This window comes from Jaculus jaculus, chromosome 11 (assembly GCF_020740685.1).
Source record: "Jaculus jaculus isolate mJacJac1 chromosome 11, mJacJac1.mat.Y.cur, whole genome shotgun sequence".
NCBI lineage: Eukaryota > Metazoa > Chordata > Mammalia > Rodentia > Dipodidae > Jaculus > Jaculus jaculus.
In genome coordinates this window covers 109,059,849-109,069,005 of record NC_059112.1, presented here as the reverse complement: position 1 = coordinate 109,069,005, position 9,157 = coordinate 109,059,849, and the positions used below count along the sequence as shown (strand labels likewise).

At 48.9% G+C, this 9,157-nt stretch overlaps 1 long non-coding RNA gene across 2 annotated transcripts; it reads left to right on the top strand.

The window, feature by feature from the left end:
- Window positions 1-3,312: 3,312 nt before the first annotated feature.
- On the top strand, window positions 3,313-8,717 carry LOC123453311. Of its 2 annotated transcripts, XR_006632729.1 has the most exons (4): window positions 3,313-3,500; window positions 3,793-4,060; window positions 4,729-4,820; window positions 8,583-8,708. It is a non-coding gene; the product is annotated as an uncharacterized LOC123453311 (long non-coding RNA). The 2 variants fall into 2 exon arrangements; XR_006632730.1 differs by lacking the exon at window positions 4,729-4,820 and having other exon boundaries at window positions 8,295-8,717.
- The last annotated feature ends 440 nt before the right edge of the window (window positions 8,718-9,157 follow it).

Sequence of the window (9,157 nt, the reverse complement as noted above, 5' to 3'; positions counted from 1 at the left end):
AGTGGTTAAGGCACTTGCTTGCAAAGCCAAAGGATCCAGGTTCAACACCCTAGGACCCATGTAAGCCAAATGCACAAGGTGGCACATGCCATGAATCTGGAGGGTTTTTTTTGCAGTGGCTGGAGGCCCTGGCATGCCCATTCTATCTGCTTCTTTATCTCTCTCTCTCTGTCTCCCTCTCTCAAAACAAATAAATATATAAATGTTTTTTTAAAAATTGACATCCAAAAGAGGATCGAGCAGCAAAACCAACGAAGACTCATGGACCATGCTCTGGGCACGGACAAGTGACCAGACGGCTGTCAAACAGGAGGCACTGACCGCTGCGTTGACGGATGGTGTCCCCGTGCAGGTCCAGACAGACATGCTGGAACAACAGCCATCGCTGGCGACTAGAACAACCACGGGTTTGAATGGCTGTTCCAGAAAGAACTCTCTGAGGAAGGGGGTGCAAGCTGAGATCGGAAGGACCGCGCTGGGGTGTGGGAAGAGATTGGTACTCAGGGACTGGGACTGCTCAGGGTGACAGGGAGCAGGGACTGGCGAGGGTGGAAAAGCGGAGGTCACTGAGCAAGGGGGTGGTTTAGAACATCCACTCTTACCCTCCACCTGCCCTAGCAAATTACGGGCGCGGCTGAAAAAGAGCTTAGATAATCCCATTATTTTTATTTTTATTTTTTTGAAGCAGGGTCTCACTCTAGCCCAGGCTGACCTGGAATTCACTATGTAGTCTTAGGGTGGCCTCAAGCTCAGCGATCCCCCTACCTCTGCCTCCCAAGTGCTGGGATTAAAGATGTGCACCACCACCCCCAGCTTCAAGCTCATTATTTTATATGCTAACTAAAAACAAAACAAAATTTAGAGGAGACCTGACCTGTTCCTGGAGGGCCCTAATTCTCCCCAGGTGCTTGCCAGTGATGCCTAAGGACCCAAGTTTGATTCCCCAGTACCCACGTAACCAGATGCACAAGGTGGTGTTGACGTCTGGAGTGGCTAGAGGCCCTAGTGTGCTCATCCTCTCTCTACCTGCCCCTCTCTATCTCTCTCTCTCTCTCTCTCTCTCTCTCTCTCTCTCAAGTACACACACACACACACACACATATATATGAAATTTTATTTTATTTATTATTATTATTATTATTTACTTGAGAGCAACAGACAGAGGAAGAAAGAGGCAGAGAGAGAGAGAATGGGCATGCCAGGGCATCCAGCCACTGCAAATGAACTCCAGACGTGTGTGCCCCCTCTTGTGCATCTGGCTAACATGGGTCCTGGGTAATTGAGCCTTGAACCAGGGACTTTAGGCTTCACAGGCAAGCGCTTAACCGCTAAGCCATCTCTCCAGCCCTACTTTTTTTTTTTTTTTTTTAAAGAATACTAGGAAAAGCTGGGGTGTGGTGGTACACGCCTTTAATCCCACTTTGGAGGCCGAGGTAGGAGGACTGCTGTGAGTTCCAGGCCAGCCTGGGCTAGTGTGAGACCCTGCCTCAAAAACCCACAAACAAAACAAAGGAAAGTAAAAACCCCATCAAGCCCCAGTAATGCCATAGTGGCAAAGTTGAATGATGTCTTGTTTGTTTGTTTTTCAAGGTAGGGTCTTGCTATAGCCCAGACTCACCTGGAATTCACTATGTAGAGTCAATATGGCCTTGAACTCATGGCAATCCTTCTACCTCCTCTTCACAAATGCTAAGATTAAAGGTTTACACAACCATGTCCAGCCCTTTTTTTAAATTAATTAATTAATTAATTTGACAGAGAAAGAGAGGGAGAGAATGGACGTACCAGAGCCTCCAGCCACTGCAAACAAACTCCAGAAGCAGGCACCCCCTATGGATCTACCTAACTTGGGTCCTGGGGAATTGAACCTGGGTCCTTTGGTTTTGCAGGTAAGTGCCTTAACTGCTAAGCCATCCCTCCAGCCCCCCCCTTTTTAATATTTTATTGATATGTTTATTTGAGAGAAAGTTAAATAGAGAGAAAGAATGAACATGCCAGGGCATCTAGCCAATCTAGCCACTGTAAAGGAACTCCATACACATGTGCTTCCTTGTGCATCTGGCTTCACGTGGGTACTGGAGAATAAAACCTGGGTCCTTTGGCTGTGCCAGCAAGCGCCTTAATGGCTAAGCCATCTCTGCAGCCCAGGTGTTGCTTCTTTTGGGTCCCACTTACTCCTTCTGGGTGATTCTAAGGGTGTAACAGGCCTCGTGCTGGGGTAGGCTTCTGGCATGCTGTCTAATCAGCTATGGCTGACCTCCTCAGGGAGTGGAGGACTCAGGCAAATGGGATCTTGTTGGAACATAAGGAAATTCGCAGGTCTGAGGAGCAGGCCAATTCAGAGGAAACTGGGCTGGGCAATGACAGCCAGAGTCCCTGGGACGTTGCTGAGCCCTGCACCCAGCTAACCTAGTCTTCTTGGCTCTTGTACTTACTAGAGCTGAGCTGGTCTTTGAACCCAGGCACTCCTGTTCCTGTTCCAGCTGCTCCTGTGAAGACTCTAGTGGGCTGGAGAGGTCATTTAGCGGTTAGGGCGCTTGCCTGTGAAGCCTAAGGACCCAGGTTTGATTCTCCAGGTCCCATGTTAGCCAGATGCACATCATGGCACATGCATCTGGAATTCGTTTGCAGTGGCTCTGGTGTGTTCATGCTCAATATCTCTCTCTCTCGCCCTCCCCCTTCATCCCTCTGTTTTAAATAAATAAAAACGATTTTTTTTAAAAAAAGGACTTTAGGGCTGGAGAGATGGTTTAGCGGTTAAATGCTTGCCTGTGAAGCCTAAGGACCCCGGTTCGAGGCTCGGTTCCCCAGGACCCACGTTACCCAGATGCATAAGGGGGCGCACGCATCTGGAGTTCTTCTCTCTCTCTGCCTCTTTCTCTATCTGTCGCTCTCAAATAAATAAAAATAACAAAAAATAAAAATTAAAAAAAAAGACTTTAGTAATAATTTAAAGTCTGTATCAAGATGAGGAACGGAACCTCACCTTCCAGGCCTTGGCAAGAGGCAGTGGGGGTCGGTGGAGAGGGGGTGCTGACTGACCCTAGCATTCCCCCCCACACACTCCTAAAGCAGTCCCATGGCTTGTTTGACCTTCAAACCTGGCATCGGCTTGCAGAAATCCTCTCTCCTGCTGGAATTCGGCCTCCAGATGTCAGATCCAAGGCAGCGGCCAGCGGCAGAGGCACGAGGCTCCCCCCAGAGTGAATCAGCCACATTCCAAAGGTGCAAACACAGACGCCACACCCGCCCGGGCTGCCGACTTCCTCCCAGGCCCCCGCAGCCCGGCACCCTCCCTCTTGCCTCGTCTCCGCCAGGGGAGGCTTGGAGCTTCCTTCCCCGAGACATTCTGCTGGCACCGGGCAGAGAGAAAGCCGCGGGCGCCCGAGCCGGCCTGCGCTCCTCCGCCGCTGCCCCCGCAGGACCTGCGCCCCAAACACCGCGGGCTCAAAGATCCACCCAACGCCACTGGACATCTGTCCCGTGGGGAGCACGGTCAGGTGAGCCCTTGACATTGTGGCGCTCAGCGGGCGAAATCAAGTCCACAGGCAGAAAAAAATCCCACGTGTGGGAAAAGCAGGCTGAGACAGATGACAAAGGCGCGGCCAAGGGCGAGTTAGAGGGTGGAGGGGTGTGAGCTGAGGCCTCAAGCCTGCTCATCGCGGTTACTTCTTGGGGAGCTAGCTAAATGAGCCGCACCTCAACGCATTTTCCCCAAGCGCCCACCCTGGCCTCAGTCCTCTCGTATCTCAAAGCAGAAAGTGTGGATGCTTTCTTTTTTTCTTTTCCCAGGAGCTTTAGCGAGACAATTTGTAAACCATGAAATTCACACTCACAGTTGCCCAGTTGCATACAGTGCAGCGGTTTTCAGCATACTCACAATATATGCGGCTGTCGCCACAGTAAATTTCAGGCAGTTTTCATCGTCCCAAAAAGAAACCCTGGAGCCAGGCGTGGTAGCTCATGCCTATACCACTACTACCATAACAGCACTTGAGAAGCTGAGGCAGGAGGATTGACAAGAGCTCAATGCCAACCTGGGCTATCCAGTGAGTTCCAGGTGAGTCTGGGCTACAGACTAAGACCTTGTCTCAAAAACAAAATAGAGGGCTAGAGAGATGGCTTCGTGGTTAAGACTAACGACCGGAGTTCAATTCCCAGGTAAAGTCAGGGGCACATGCCGGGCGTGGTGGCGCACGTCTTTAATCCCCAGTATTCAGGAGGCAGAGGTAGGAGGATCACCATGAGTTCGAGGCCACCCTGAGACTACATAGTGAATTCCAGGTCAGCCTGGGCCAGAGTGAGACCCTACCTCAAACAACCAAAAAAAAAAAAAAAAAAAAGCCAGAGGCACAAGGTGGAACTTGCATCTGGAGTTTGTCTGCAGTGGCTGGAGGCCCTGACACTTTCATTCTGTTTCTCACAGTGATCCTCTGCCTCTCGCCTTCAGAGTGCTGGAATTAAAGGCATGTGCCACTATGACTGGCTCTAATTAAATGTTTTTTATTTATTGGTGAGGAGAGGGAGAGCGAGAGTGAGAGAGAGAATGCACCAAGGCCTCTTGCCACTGTAAATAAACTCCAGACGATTGTGCCACTTTCTGCATCTGGTTTTACATGAGGTCTGAGGAATTAAACTGGAGCAGAAGCTTTGTAAGCAATTGCCTTTAACCAGTGAGCCATCTCTTCAGGTCCCCCCACATATTTTTATTCATTTGTTTGCAAGCAGAGAGAGGAAGAGGAAGAGAATGGGCATGCCAGGGCCACTTGCCACAGCAAAGGAGCTCCAGATGCATGCACCACTTTGTGCATCGATTTTACGTGAGTACTGGGAAATGAAGCCAGGGCTAGTAGGCTTTGCCAGCAAGCACCTTGAACTGCTGAGCTATCTCCCAGCCCCAACACAAAGACAATTTAAAAACATTTTTATCGTTTATTTATTTGAGAGACAGAGAAAGAAAGAAAGAAAGAAAGAGAGAGAGAGAGAGAGAGAGGGAGAGGGAGGGAGAGAAAATGGGCACACCAGACGCATGCACTCCCTTGTACATCTGGCTTGTGTGAGTCCTGGGGAATTGAACTGGGGTCCTTGGGCTTTGCAGGCAAATACCCTAACGGCTAAGCCATCTCACCAGCACTAGTATTTATTTATTTATTTGAGAGAAAGAGAGAGAGGGAAACAGAATACCAGAGTTTCTAACCACATGCACCACCTTGTGAATCTGGCTTACGCTGGTCCTGGGGAATTGAACCTAGGTCCTTTGGCTTTATAGGCAAGTGCCTTAACTGCTAAGCCATCTCTCCAGCCCACAAAGACAATTTTTAAAAAGGCATTTCAGGAGCCAGGTGTGGTGGTGCATGCCTTTAATTCCAGCACTCGGGAGGCAGAAGTAGGAGGAATGCCTTGAGTTCTAGGCCACCCTGAGACTACATAGTAAATGCTGGGTCAGCCTGTGCTGGAACGAGACCCTACCTTGAAAAAAAACAAGGCATTTCAGGGCTAGAGAGATGGCTTGGCAGTTAAGGCACTTGCCTGTGAAGCATAACAACCCAGGTTTGATCCCCCAGGACCCATGTAAGCCAGGTACAGAAATGGTGCATGCATCTGGAGTTCATTTGCAGTGGATAGAGGCCCTGGCACACCCATTCTCTCTCCCTCTGCTTCTTTCTCAAATAAATTAAAAAAAAATTTTAATGCATTTCAGGGCCAGGTGTGGTGGCACACTCAGGAGGCAGAGGTAGGAGGATTGCCATGAGTTCAAGGCCACCCTGAGACTACATAGTGAATTCCAGGTCAGCCTGGGCTAGAGTGAGACCCTATCTCAAAAAAAAAAAAAAAAAAAAAGGGAGGGGGGAGCTGGAGGGATGGCTTGGTGGTTAAGGCATTTGCCTGTAAAGGTCCCACACACACAAAGGGCACACACATCTGGAGTTCATTTGTAGTGGCTGGAGGCCCTGGCACGCCCATTCTCTCTCTCTCTCTCCCCCTCTTTCTCTGTCAAATAAATAAAAATAAAATGCATTTCAGGGCTAGACAGATTGCTCAGTGGTTAAAGGCACTTACTTTCTATATTATGTTAGCCTTTGGACATGCCTTCGAGGGGGCCTATCTTGTTTATGTTTATTGATTTGAGTTTTTATTTGTATTTATTTACTTATATTTATTTATTTATTTGAGAGAGCACAAGAGAAAAAGAAGCAGACACAGAAAGAGGCAGAGAAAATGGGCACGACAGGACCTCCAGCCACTGCAAACTCCAGACGCATGTGCCCCCTTGTGCATCTGGCTTACGTGGGTCCTGGGGAATTGAACCAAGGTCCTTTGGCTTTGCAGGCAAATGCCTTAAATGGCTAAACCATCTCTCCAGCCCAATTATGTTTATTGGCTTGGAAGACCTACCTTAACCGTGGGCAGCATCATTCAATAGGCCATTTTCTTCTACTGAATAAAAACTAGAGTTGGGGGCTAGAAAGATGGTTTAGCTGTTAAGGCATTTGCCTATGAAGCCTAAGGATCCAGGTTCGATTCTCCAGGATCCATGCAAGCCAGATGCACAAGGAGGTACATGCATCTGGAGTTTGTTTGCAGTGGCTAGAGGCCTGGGTGTGCCCATTCTCTCTCTCTCTACCTCTTCCTCTGTCAAATAAATAAATAAATAAAATATTAAATGGAGAGTTGGAAAAATGTATAATGAAAAAGGGGGAGCTGGAGAGATGCTTAGCAGTTAGGGCATTTGCCTGCAAAGCCAGAGGACCTCAGTTCCTTTTCCCAGGACCCACATAAGCCAGATGCACAAGGGGGCACACACGTCTGGAGTTTGTTTGCAGTGGCTGGAGCCCCGGCGTGCCCATTCTCTCTCTCCCTCCCTCTCTCTCTCAAATAAATAAATAAAATTAAGTTAAAAAAAAAAAACTAAAAAGAACCACAACAGTGGACACTGCAAACCTTATATTTGGCCAGCCAGGCCAAATGAGCCAACTGGTGCAATAATGGCACTTCTGTTGTGGGAGAAACCAACCACCCTCTAATTTGACTGGAGGCCCGCTCCATGCGAGGGAATATATCCCTGATACTGAAAACCTGAATCCCCAGGACCCACATTAGCCAGATGTACAAGGGGATACATGAGTCTGGAGTTCGTTTGCAGTGGCTGGAGGCCCTGGCACGCCTAGTGTGGTAGCGTAAGCCTTTAATTCTAGCACTCAGGAGGCAGAGGTAGGATCACATGAGTTCAAGGCTACCCTGAGAATACAGAGTGAATTCCAGACCAGCTTGGGATAGAAAACAAAAAAAAAACAAAAACAAACCAAAAAAAGCAATGCAATGTGCAATGATGGAAAATAATTACACACACCAGGCTCCCAGCTCAGTGGCTGCTGGAAAGTTTCTGAAGGGATTCCTTACGGTTGTCTGGTTGGAAACTCAGGACAGTGAAGTTTGAGGTTTAGTCAGAGGACCATGTATTGCAGTCTCTTGGGAGTTTGTTAAAAAGACTCGTCTCTGGGTTCCCCCTGGGCTTTCAGCCCTGCACACAACGTGGCTAGAGAACCAAAGACAGTGGAGGCTATGAGCAAGCAGCTCAGGGCCCAGCAATGTGCAGATGAACTGTTTCCTATGGCTCTTTAACCTGTTTGGTATTCCTTTCCATGAAGGATTAATTTCACTTATTTATTTATTGAGAGAGAGAGAAGCTGGGCGTGGTTGTACACATCTTTAATCCCAGCACTTGGGAGGCAGAGGTAGGAGGATCACTGTGAGTTCGAGGCCACCCTGAGACTACATAGTGAATTCCAGGTCAGCCTGGACTACAGAGAAAAACCAAAAATAAGTAAATAAATAAATAAAGTAAAGGGAGAGAGAAAAAGAAGTAGAGAGAGAATGGGTGCACCATGGCCAACAGCCACTGCAAACCAATTCCAGACGCATGCACCACCTTGTGCATCTGGCTTATGTCGGTCCTGGGAAATGGAACCTGTGTCCTTAGGCTTTGTGGGCAAGCACCTTAACCGCTAAACCATCTCTCCAGCCCTCCACGAAGGATTCTCGTATGGTGGCCTTGGAACCTCTCTGTGGCCACTCAGGGGATCCCTTCTTCTTCTTTTTCTTTTCTTTTCTTTTTCTTTTTCTTTTTCGAGGTAGGGTCTCACTCTAGCTCAGGCTGACCTGGAATTCACTGTGGAGTCTCAGGGTGGCCTCGAACTCACAGCAATCCTCCTACCTCTACCTCCCGGGTGCTGGGATTAAAGGCGTGCGCCACCATGCCCGGCTTGATCCCTGCTTCTTATTTTACCCCCAAGCATTCCACTCTTGACACCCAAGTGGTCAGAACGGAATTCTACAAGCAGAGGCATCCCAGGAGCCCATGCACCACAGACATCACACAGGAAGAGGCTTCTGGCCAAATGGCCCCTAAAATGCTCCCCCACCTGAGCCATTTTCTACAGAATTGGCTGACTCATCCCAGATACCAAAACCTGGCACAAGCAACAGACCCCATGTGTCTGAGAAGAGCAGAAAGTGTCCCTGTTCCCCGAGGCCATGGTCATATCTGTTCTCTCTATCCCCTGCCCCCTGTTGGTTCCCAGTATATCTGGAAGAAGTGTCTCAAGATTCCCACTGAGGGCTGAAGAGATGGCTTAGCTGTTAAGCGCTTGCCTATGAAGCCTAAGGACCCCGGTTCGAGGCTCCGTTCCCCAGAACCCACATTAGCCAGATGCACAAGGGGGCGCATGTGTCTGGAGTTCATTTGCAGTGGCTGGAAGCCACTCTCCCTCACCCCTTTCTCTCTCTGTCACTCTCAAATGAATAAATAAACAAAAGTTAAAAATATATATATCATTAAAAAGAAAGATTCCCACTGAGCTGTGCTCTAGTGTCAGAAAATTTGTTCTTGGGGCTGGGGAGATGGCTCACGGAGGAAGAGCACTCGCAACACAAGCATGAGGGTTCGATCCCCAGAACTCAGGGAAAAAGCCAGGCATGGCCTTACATGCCTGTAATGCCACCCAGACGTGAGGGGGCACAGACAGGAGACTCTCTGGGTAGGGCTTCCTGATCAACCAGAGTGATGGAAAACAACGGCTCCAGGCTTAGAGAGAGGCTCTGTCCCAAGGGAGCAATGCGCAGGGTGCACACCCCTGCACACGCATACGACATACAC